Raw genomic sequence first — 12,797 nt, forward strand, 5'->3', positions numbered from 1 at the left:
TTAATTAAACAAAGTATCATAGTGTCTGTCTCAAATGCCTGGCAGCATGTAGCAGGCAGAATGTTCCAAAACCACCAAAATTAGTAATAAGGTGAATCAAATGAGGATAGATTAATTAAATATCTCTCATGAAAGGTTTCTTTTTTAGAAGAAAAATGCACTTTTAAAAAAAAAACGAGACAAAAAATGCTCGATTATCTTTGTCTTTGAAACAAGGAAGAAAGGTTTCTTAGCGAACTCAAGGAGGCGTCAATATGTCGCTTTACATGGGCCAGCGCGGTGGGGGGGTTGTCTTCATGCCGCGTTTCCTGTACATAATGGAAAACACACACCGTTATCACCTCCGAGGCGAGGGGGCTGAGTATGTAGACAGGCTGCGCCCTCTGTGTCCCATAGGTTAACAGACATCGGTGCGAGAAGAAAAACGGGTAATAAGGGACCTGGACTCATAGTATAGGTACATGGTCACAGGGTAACGTAAATAAATTCTGTGCACTTACATTAACGTAGGCGACTCCCCGCAGGTTACCTAGCCATTCACCACCGCAGCCCGAATTGCAATCGGATCTGAAAGCCGCAGTGGAGGTAACGGTGTTTCCGCGTCACGTGACCATACCACGTGACTGTGGTGTTATGCTGGCTGAATGTGTTTCTTAAAGGAGCCACGGGTTATTTTACGGAGAAAAAAATGTTTATATAGCTTGCTAAGCTGTGTATGGCAGTCACAGTCTCATATATACTATTTAGTTCCCACATTGAATCTTTTGAAATTTTCGAAGGTGCTTCGGATTATTGACGGGTGCCAAGCTGTGTAGTAATGGTATAATGCAGTTTCAGCGTCATGTAAACAATGCGCGTGGTGATGGAATGCCATTAATACCTTCAAAGTATAAAGGGGCCAATGTTCAGGGCCAGAGAAAACAGTGTATTTAATTTTGCTGACAAAAATGTTAAGAACACACGATATTCTTAATGTTGTGTTAGATCAGATACCTCCGGCAATATGGCAAATTACTTAAAGATCATTTTAGTAAAACGGAGAACAATACCATAATTATAATGGCCATATAAACAAAACCAACAACGTTATTGGTACGATGTTCATGCAATGACCCCACTTATTATGAAACGAAGACCGTTAGGAGGTTGTGTTTGTGAAATGGGAATGAATGTCTGGTGGTCTTAACCAGCCAAAATGAATGATTGTATAGTACCATTAATGATTGCAGGGGTGAAGAAATGTTAGCTTCATCAGAAAATCAAGCGGGTGGAGGGGTACTAGGTTGATATAGACCCTCTAGTCAAATGGGGAACTTACTAGCAGGCATAAATCATAGGCACAGGTATTGCTGCCATGCAGAAGGCTTGTGAGTGATCTGTGGCAATCTATGTCTGTTACTAGTTGGTTGATGTGCTGGCAGTATTAACGTTTCAGTACAGTGCCCCATGGGATTTCATCATTTAATCCTTTATGATGACTCGATAGACGATGGATCCATCGCTGCTCCTTCTTAAATAAGATTTTTCCATCTCCCACTACGTGTTCAAGGATCGCCCAATGCACATCATTCGGCGTGTGATTCTTCTCAAGGAAATGGTTTGTGAGTTTTGTTGAGTTCTGTTTACATCGGATATTGCTCCGATGTTCGCAGATCCTGCGTTTTACACGTCTGGTGGTCATTCCAACGTAGTTCAAAGCACACGTGCAAGTTATTAGATATACAACGTTACTTGTATTGCAATTAGTGTGGCTACGTTGCTCCCACTGTTTGCCTGGTTCGATGTTCAAGAAATTTGTATGGGTGGTCAAATGGCAAATACTGCAATCCCCGCAGGGGAAATGGCCAGTCACCGCTGGAAGCCCCCAGGCATTCAATACTGTCGGGTCCTGACTTCTCTGTTTTGTTACCGGACGTGTGTGGACTAATGAGTCTTTTAGACTTGTTGCTCTTTTATAAGAGAAAAGAGGTTTTTCCCTATCAAAGCGGTTGCTTGTGACGATCTTCCAATTTTTTTGAATGCTCCGGCTCACCACGTTAGATAGGGAATTGAATGTGGTTACACACGTCAGGGGAACTTCTTGTGATGCGTCCTTGGGGTATGATTCCAAAAGGGCATCTCTGTTTTGATTAGTCGCTCTCTTCCGACTCTTCTGGAGGATTCTTCTGGGGTAACCTTGTTTCTCAAGTTTTTTGGTCAGATCATCCGCTTGTTTACCAAGGGTGGCCACCATACTTTCAACATCCAGGAATGGCGCCTTTTCAGAATAATCCTTTCCAACCACCTGTCCCAACCATGATGGGGTGGAATTCACAGTTTACACCACACCCACATTTCCAACAGAACACCTACCGTCAGCCTTTTTTAGATCAGGGCCAACGCGGCAGGGGCAAACGCAAGGGACCCAACCAGGTACATTGGGAACAAACAGAAGCAGTGGGGGACAACACCCAAAGCAAGACGGGGGAACAGAGGGCAGGTCAGAGCAATAAACCAGTCTAGTGACGAACCTGTCGTCTTACACACTTAATGAATCCGAGAGGGACATCTTGGAAAAAGGCTTGGGTTTTATACCCACCCCCCGTTTTGACAAGTTCAAGTTGCTTTGTGAGCTCAATGAATTTTTCAGGAAATTAAGATTGAAAAGCTATTTCGAAAGTAAAGACAATGAACAAGTTGACAGAGTTCAGAATGATACACCTTTTAAATTAAAATCTACTTTCACGCCTCCAACACATCTGATACCTCCAGAAATTCTGACTTTTGAGCAGGCAGTGTTACATGAAGTAGAATCCCTGACTTGTCCAACTGTTTACAAAAATGTGAAAGCAGGTGAATACCAGGCAATCCAATCACTGAAAAGAAACGCCACGATTGTGATTAAAAGTGCGGACAAGGGAGGTGGCGTAGTGATTCAGGACAAGGTAGCCTATGACCTTGAGTGCAGAAGATTACTGAACAACAACATCAACTATGCCCCCCTGAGAGAGAATCCAACGGAAAATCTGAGAGATGAGATTCTGGAACTAGTCTCTACGGCCGAAGGAGAAGGCTGGATATCAAAGCAGGAAGCTGACTTCCTTACATCCTCAGGTGGAAAAGTACCATACTTTTACACCCTACCAAAAACACATAAAAACATACTGCCACCCCCCGGTCGCCCAATAGTTTCGGGCATTGGGTCTTTATTAGAGCCTCTCTCCCAATATTGCGACTTCTTTCTTAAACCCATAATACAGTCCACAGAAACATACATAAAAGATACGAAGAGCCTCCTTGCCATGTTGCCTACCATCGAAATACCAGATGAACCAAGCTTCCTTGTCACACTAGACATCGAAAGCCTGTATACCTGCATACCACAGGATGAGACCATCAAAGTGGTAGCAGAATCTTTGGAACAAACCACCTGGAGCTATAAGGTTCCCCGAGGTTCATAGTGGACTGTGCTACACTAGCATTGAAGAGAAATTATTTTGAATACGAAAACCAGATATTCCTCCAAACAACAGGGACCTCCATGGGCAGCACATTTGCCCCTTCGGTGGCAGGTTTGTATGTGTACAATTTTGGGAAGAAATATATCCTGACCCACACTAACCCCTTCTCCGCCAACATCGTCTTATGGCAACGTTATATTGACGACGTTTTGGTGATATGGAAAGGTGATGAAACCACCCTGCCCCCATTCTTCACATGGATCAACACCTGTGATCCTCATTTGAGGTTTACACATGAATACGCCAGAGAAAGTATCACCTTTCTCGATGTCAAGATCAACAAACAAGACCATCTAATCCAAACAAAGACGTAATAAAAACCGACGTCCAAAAACAATCTGCTCCTTTTTTCCAGTTTTCACCCCCGCCCCCTGAGGGAGATTCTCCCTTACGGACAATATCTCCACTTAAGGTGGAACTGTAGTGAAACAGCTGATTTCAGAAGACAAGTGGATGATCTGACAAAAAAACTTGAGAAACGAGGTTACCCCAGAAGAATCCTCCAGAAGAGTCGGAAGAGAGTGACTAATCAAAACAGAGATGCCCTTTTGGAATCATACCCCAAGGACGCATCACAAGAAGTTCCCCTGATGTGTGTAACCACATTCAATTCCCTATCTAACGTGGTGAGCCGGAGCATTCAAAAAAATTGGAAGATCGTCACAAGCAACCGCTTTGATTGGGAAAAACCTCTTTTCTCTTATCAAAGAGCATCAAGTCTAAAAGACTTATTAGTCTACACACGTCCGGTAACAAAACAGAGAAGTCAGGACCCGACAGTATTGACTGCCTGGGGGCTTCCAGTGGTGACTGGCCATTTCCCCTGCGGGGATTAGAGTATTTGCCATTTGACCACCCACACAAATTTCTTGAACATCGAACCTGGCAAACAGTGGGAGCAACGTAGCCACACTAATTGTAATACAAGTAACGTTGTATATCTAATAACTTGCACGTGTGCTTTGAACTACGTTGGAATGACCACCAGACGTGTAAAACTCAGGATCTGCGAACATCGGAGCAATATCCGTTGTAAACGGAACTCAACAAAACTCACAAACCATTTCCTTGAGAAAAATCCCACGCCGAATGATATGCATTGGACGATCCTTGAACACGTAGTGGGAGATGAAAAAATCTTATTTAAGAAGGAGCAGCAATGGATCCATCGTCTATCGAGTCATCATAGAGGATTAAATGACGAAATCCCATGGGGCACTGTACTGAGACGTTAATACTGCCAGTACATCAACCAACTAGTAACAGACATAGATTGCCACAGATCACTCACAAGCCTTCTGCATGGCAGCAATACCTGTGCCTATGACTTATGCTGCTAGTAAGTTCCCCATTTGACTAGAGGGTCTATATTAACCTAGTACCCCTCCACCCCGCTTGATTTTCTGATGAAGCTAACTTTTCCTCACCCCTGCAATCATTAATGGTACTATACAATCATTCTTTTTGGCTGGTTATGACCACCAGACATTCATTCCCATTTCACAAACACAACCTCCTAACGGTCTTCGTTTCATAATAAGTGGGGTCATTGCATGAACATCGTACCAATAAAATTGTTGGTTTTGTTTATATGGCCATTATAATTATGGTATTGTTCTCCGTTTTACTAAAATAATCTTTAAGTAATTTGCCATATTGCCGGAGGTATCTGATCTAACACAACATTAAGAATATCGTGTGTTCTTAACATTTTTGTCAGCAAAATTAAATACACTGTTTTCTCTGGCACTGAACATTGGCCCCTTTATACTTTCAAGGTATTAATGGCATTCCATCACCACGCGCATTGTTTACATGACGCTGAAATGGCATTATACCATTACTACACACCTTGGCACCCGTCTCCATCAATATTCCGAAGCACCTTCGAAAATTTCAAAAGATTCAATGTGGGAACTAAATAGTATATATGAGACTGTGACTGCCATACACAGCTTAGCAAGCTATATAAAAAAATTTTCTCCGTAAAATAACCCGTGGCTCCTTTAAGAAACACATTCAGCCAGCATGACACCACAGTCACGTGGTATGGTCAAGTGATGCGGAAACACCGTTACCTCCACCGCAGCTTTCAGATACGATTGCAATTCGGGCTGCGGTGGTGAATTGCTAGGTAATCTGCGGGGAGTCGCCTGCGTTGTTAATGTAAGTGCACGGGATTTATTTACGTTACCCTGTGACCCTGTACCTATACTATGAGCCAGGTCCCTTATTACCCGTTTTTCTTCTCGCACAGATATCTGTTAACCTATGGGACACAGAGGGCGCAGCCTGTCTACATACTCGGCCCCCTCGCCTCGGAGGTGATAACGGTGTGTGTTTTCCATTATATACAGGAAACGCGGCGTGAAGACAACCCCCCACCGCGCTGCCCATGTAAAGCGACATATTGACGCCTCCTGTGAGTTCGCTAAGAAACCTTTCTTCCTTGTTTCAAAGACAAAGATAATCGAGCATTTTTAGTCTTGTTTTAAAAGTGCATTTTTCTTCTAAAAAAGAAACCTTTCATGAGAGATATTTAATTAATCTATCCTCATTTGATTCACCTTATTACTAATTTTAGTGGTTTTGAAACATTCTGCCTGCTACATACTGCCAGGCATTTGAGACAGACACTATGATACTTTGTTTAATTAACATAGCAAAGTGCTCTTTTCACATCTCCATATCTGTTCCTCATAAGAGATCACTGGGAACGGTGGATTTTGGTGAAGGGAATGAGATCCAAAAGTACTGTATGAAAGATTTGAACATTGTCAATCTATAACATGCCTAATACAATTTGTTTTACAGGGACTTGGCCCCAGCGATTAGCTGAGTGTGCCCCATTACGGCCATTGCCGTGAGTATACTTAAGCAAAGTAATACTTTTTTACCTTTTTCACACTAATATCCTCACGGTTGGATGCACCTTAGTGAGTGTAGACTGCCGGTGGATCACACTACTGGTCCTGACGAATGCTGAGCGACTCGGGCTCTGTTAGCAGAAACATGTTGACCAAATTTATTCTAATATCTATTGAGGACTAGGGGTCTCCACTTATTGAGACTATCCCTATGATTCCACTCATCACTTGTTTTTAACTAGTGCTGGTTGGACTAATAATAAAATAATTGGCAGTCACAACCTAGCATTTTTTATTTACTTCCCCCCTTTTTTTGCACTTCACTGAGCACAATTAGGTTACTCTTATCACCTCAACACACACAAGAACCAGCTCCGCTGTAAACAGGCGTTGTAGCACACTGGAAGGAAGCTAGGTCCTTCCAGTGGGAACCCGATGATGAAGCATGTCACCACCAGGTTGGTGAGTGAGGGTTCTTCCTAACCACATTCTGGGGGTCATTAGGATGGAGGATTTTCCGCATCCTCCAGGCCGGCGGAAGCCACCGCCGGCCCGAAGGATGCGGAAAATCCTCTGCGGACCCACCAGGACCCACCGCCACATTAGGATGGCTGGTGGGTCATGGTTTAGGTCCGCAGCTTTTCCGCCGCGGCTGGCTTACAACCGCGGCAGAAAAGCACTAAAATGGTGAAGGTGTCTCTTAGACACCGTCAGCCAGATTAGGATGTGCTTAGGAACATGCTTTTCCGCGGCGGCTTTTCCGCCGTGGAAAAGCATGTGTAACTGCACTGCAGGGGCCCGTTGCGGGCCCCCTAGGTGTAGTGGGGGTTGGGGGTTGCACATAGGGGTACCTATGGTACCCCCCTGCATTTGCGTGCACAATGCAGCAGGCACCGCGCGGTACCTGCCGCTTTGTGCACGCAAATGCTGTGCATGCATTTTTAACATTGCTGCGGGTGCAGCTTGAAGCTCGACCCGCAGCAATGTTAAAAATAGAGGATGTGACCGCCACCCTGGCGGTCACATCCTAATCTGCATAGAGGGAACGCCGCAGCCCATGTGGACGTTCCCTCATGCTCTGGGGTCGCGGACGGACTCAAGTCCGTCCGCGATCCTAATGACCCCCTCTGTGTGTGGCCTTCACCTTTTTTCACTTGTTTTTTGTCTGTCCCTCACACAATTCCTTGTGAGGTTCTGTGGATTGTTTGCAAACATGCTAACCGCATTTACGTTCTTCATTAACGCACTTCATAATTTACAGCCTAAATTAATTTTCAAGGAAAACTTCTCAAGCAGTTGTTTGCAGTAAAATGCTACTTTTGCAGTGCTTTTAAATTTACATCATTTTTTTTTAGTTTACTTTTTTAAGTTTGCGTGTCTAGCGATACCTAAAAAAAGAAATGACAAAGATTGATTTGGCTACTGAAACAATTTTCGTGAACACAGACACACAACACACACGGAATAGAGACACGTAAAGGAACTAAGGCTTAAACAAAATATATGAAACTGTAACTCCGAAACACTAAAAATACACCTTGACATAACAATTTTTACATACAACTAGACACCATACATAAGAAACACATGCATACCAATAAAATAACACTAATATTTAAAAACAAACATACTCAACAGAGACGCAGCTACATTGACGCTTACTTTTCAAACTGCGCAGTAACCAATGCAAATATTTGCTGCATGCTCATTGGTACGTGACTTCGCAAGACGTTGCAATTCCATTGGCTATTGGAAACGTCTATTCAAAAGTACATGTGTAACACGCAAAAAACTAGAGCGAACTTTTAAGATACTTGATTTTAGTCACAGAGCATACTAGGCACCATTTTGTTTGTTTAATAAAATGCAGCGTGTTGCAAACGGTGAAAGTTTCGGGGATTGTTTTCACGGAAATGATACATGTCACGGTCTTTAAACACGTGCTTAAATAGTGTTCTGTTCTTTAATAAAATGCAGCATGTTTGAAAGCATGACGAAAATGCTTTGGTGATGTTCTTTCAAGACGTGGTTAAAGAGTGGCAAGTTGTTTAAAGAAATGCTGCATGTTTGCCTAACTTTAAAGACGTGGTTAAAGAGTGGCACGTTGTTTAAGGAAATGCTGCGTGTTTGCCTAAATTGTCTGTTCTTTAATAAAGAGCAGCGTGTTTCATAGCATGATCGAAAATGCTCTATATGGTAAGGTGTTCCAAAAGCAGCTAAATGGTGACGTCGTTTATAAAGACATACTTATATAGTGTCACATTATTTTAGAAAATGCTGCGTGTTTGCTTTAAAAAGACGTGCTTTAATGTTTGCGGAGGCAGAGAAGAGAGATATACTTTAAGATAGCACGTTGTTTAATAAAATGCAGAAGCAGAGAACATAGAGACATGCATTGAATAGTGTCACAAGTCATGCATTGAATAGCAGCACAAGTAGAAAGCCGTAACATAAGCATACTATTAAAGCATGAAAAGGGAACAAAAGTACATACAAAGAACAGATGGTAGGCAAGGACTAGTGGACACTAGAGGGACAGCAAAAGCACAAGCAAGCATAACATAGAGATACAAGCATGGAATAAAGGCACAAGCAGAGAACATAAAGACATGCATTGAAGAGCCGCATAAGTCATGCATTGAATAGTGGCACAAGTAGAAAACAGTGGCACAAGCATAGTATTAAAACATAAGCAGGGAACAAAGGTACACAGAGCATACTAGGCACTATTTTGTTTGTTATGTTCATGTTATTTATATAACACATTTGCAATAATTGGCTTACACATATTATATTATTAACATATAAAGTATTTGTCATGCATAAATACAAAGAAGTGTTGATATTTCGCTGATTTTTCACTTAAACATTCTTCAGTTGCAATTTAACTATCTTGCCTATTTCTTTTACTGCATCTATGCTTTAGCTAGTAATACCAAGTAGTATTTATGTTAAGTAAATTTCCTATAGCTTTACTGTGCTACTTAACTCTTTGCATGTACACATGCTTCAATCCTAGACCATAAAGCCATTGCAGTTACATTTATTTACATTAAAAAATAATGTCTTAACATTTCTATGTCGAACCCACTTGCATTCACTCGAAACTTACTTTCAAATTACACATAATATGTAGTACATTTGCAGTAACTATGCACTCACACTGCAAATATTTTAAAGTCAAACTCACTGTACAATCATTGTACATTTGCTTTCACTTTACACTCATTCAATACTTGCAATACCTTTGCATCTGCACTATACTCACACTCTCTATGGCTTTCATTTGCACTCATTTTGATTACATTCAGCACCTAGCCTTGCTTTGTGCTTACAGACTGTGCACTTGCAGTTATTTTGCAGTTATTTTGCAATTGCACTAACTTAGCACTTGCACTTTCAGCTTGCACTCATTTTCCATTTGCTCTGCACTCACTGACATTCTGCACTCATTCACTCTAACTCACAAGTTATTCTACACACACTATAAACTGTCCACTATATTAGCACTCTCTCTTACTCTATACTCACTCTCCTTACTCTAATTATTTTGCACTAACTAAACAGTCGATTACTCTACACTCACTCTCACTTTGCATTTTGCTTCATTTTGCACAAATTCTACACTTAGATTGCATTCACTTGCAAACTGTACTCACTGCACTTGCAATAACTCTGCACTCAACACTTTGCACTCAAATTGCAATCACTATTACTCTACACTAATGTTATGTCCATTCTACATTCAATAACACTTTGCAATCACTTACTCTACACTTAGCACTCTGTACTCAATATACACACATTGTCACTCTACACTCATTCTACACACACTCTGCATATAGTCACAATATACACTTACTCACTCTCACTGTAAAGGCAATATAGTTTGATGCTATAATCATTTCACATTTCCTCATGCCATTACGCATTCACTAGCACTCTGCAATAATTCTGCCTCTTCACTCACTCTCACTCTGCACTCACTCTCACTTTGCACTTACTCTCATACTGTATTTACTAAAACTCTACAGTCATTGTCACTATGCATTCACTTTAACTTTACATTGTCTCTCATTTAATACACACACTGAATTTACTGTTAGTCAATGCTCTATGTTCTTACTCTTATTTACCTTACTTTGCACTTAATATGCTTTCATTTAAATTTTATTTTGCTCTCACTCTGCATATTTACACACTCTACACGTGCCAAAACTGTTTGTTATGTAGACCTAGATTTTATATACTGCTGGCTGTGAACACCAACATACTACTTATCTTGCATACTACAGACTATACATAAAATATGTGCTTGTAACTTTCATTTACAAGCTACACATTTTTTTATGACTCTCTCTACCTACCTTACTCACCATTCTTTTTAATCGCCCCCCCTTGCTTACCACCTTACACTTTTTCTTCGCTTATCTACCTTTAGTCCTCTTCTCCTATAACCATCTCATGTCTGCACCTTCCACTCTTCCTTACCAACATAACTGCCCACTAACCTCCTTTTCTTTACTCTACAATTTTCCTACTGTATTTTCGATTGGTACCTTATGATATTTTGAATAATCACTTCTTGCACTTTTTAGTGTACTTATTTACCATATATATCATTTTAAAATCTGTCAAGAAGATACTTATTTGTTGTATATACATTAATGCTTTATATGCTTCCTGACTTATTGACCTATGTCTCTTAGAAATGTAAAGTGATTTAATACTCCTGAGTTCAGCCAGCGTTATATAAAACCTCTCAAATAAATAAAATAAAATAAATGAACAATTAAAAGTTGTTTATTAATAATGAAATGGAAAAAATCGTTATTCACACAATTGTAAAATAGAGCAAACATTATTAAATATCGCCTGTACTATACATATACTCTACAGTGACACTATCTCTGAAGAGAACATCCTTTTCAATGCAACTTTTACAACGCATGCCTTTACAACGCAAGTATAAAACACATGCTATAACAATGCATTGCACTGGAAGGCACTCTAAGATAAGGAATAGATTTAATTTACCATCCAACACCTTCTCTACTATTTACAGATACTGGAGTTGGAATAGTAAATTAAACTACTCACTATCGAGCACCCCTCAACATTATCTATTGTAACAGCATGCATTATAAAAGTTGCAATGTAAAGGCATGCGTAGTTAAAGCATGCATTGTGATGTCATACATCTTAATGTAAAATTACTTACTCTGCACTTACACTGACTAAATACTCACTCTACATTTACATTGCACTGACACTAAATGTGTACTAACTGTACATCTGCAATTATTCTCAACTCACTCTATGATGTGTACTCTATTTCTCTGCACTCAATTTCTCTGTACTCAGACTTGCCCTTGCTTTGCATTTACTATATGTAAGTATCGAGGCTAGCAGTTTATGAGTATGCAAAGTGAGCAATATGTAAGTGTTTACAGTTAGCAATGTAATCAGTGTAAATATGCAGGTAAATGAGCTTTCCACCTAGCTCACATACACACTACAAGTCATCCCTACACGCTTATACTACATAGATACATAGCAGTAGCTATCAAAGCACACTTTTACTAGGCATACACATTTCACTAGTTGACACTATATGCTTCCACTACACATACACATAACAACAGCTTTTAGTACATGCTTTCACAAGGGACACATAAGCACACATTACTGCAAACTAACAGCCATCACTAAAAACATTCATTATTAACACAACCAAAATAAACTATTCTTAAACAAAAGCATCTAAACAACAGCATACTACCATTGCAACATTGTAGCATACATTACTATAATGCATAAAAATAATCTTGTACTCTATAACGTACATCTTTATACTAATGCAGCACTGCATAGGTGCATATTATTAAACACTACTGTGATATACATGTGCTGTAAATGATCAAATTTACCTCCATTTTAAGCACCTTTAATTAGGTAAGTAAAGCATTTTTAATCTAATGTAGCTGTATGTGACAAAAGCAAGTGTAATGTGTTATATTTACACAACTATAGGCAATGTTATGTTTTTAGACTTTTTATCTGCAATGAAAATCATTTTGCACATGTATGTAACATATTACTACTGTAATATTAATATTTTTTTTATTTTACAGATATTTGCAACACAAGACAAATCAACAAAAGTAAGACATTTATTATTACAATTTATAGCTGTATGTTGGCCAACAATAGTTTAGAATATTTGTAATTACCATTGTTAAATTGAAAACGCTTAGTACAGCAGTTAATTATAATACACATACAAGTATATAACGTAAAAACATACTAAGTATTTACTATTTACAACAATGCATACGCAGTATTTAGAATCTAACCAAATCTTTCACAAAGCGTCAAAAAAATGCATAAGATTATACACGCTAATTACCATCAAGGACATGATACATTT

Source organism: Lissotriton vulgaris, unplaced genomic scaffold (genome assembly GCF_964263255.1).
Source record: "Lissotriton vulgaris unplaced genomic scaffold, aLisVul1.2 SCAFFOLD_2204, whole genome shotgun sequence".
NCBI classification, from domain to species: Eukaryota; Metazoa; Chordata; class Amphibia; order Caudata; family Salamandridae; genus Lissotriton; species Lissotriton vulgaris.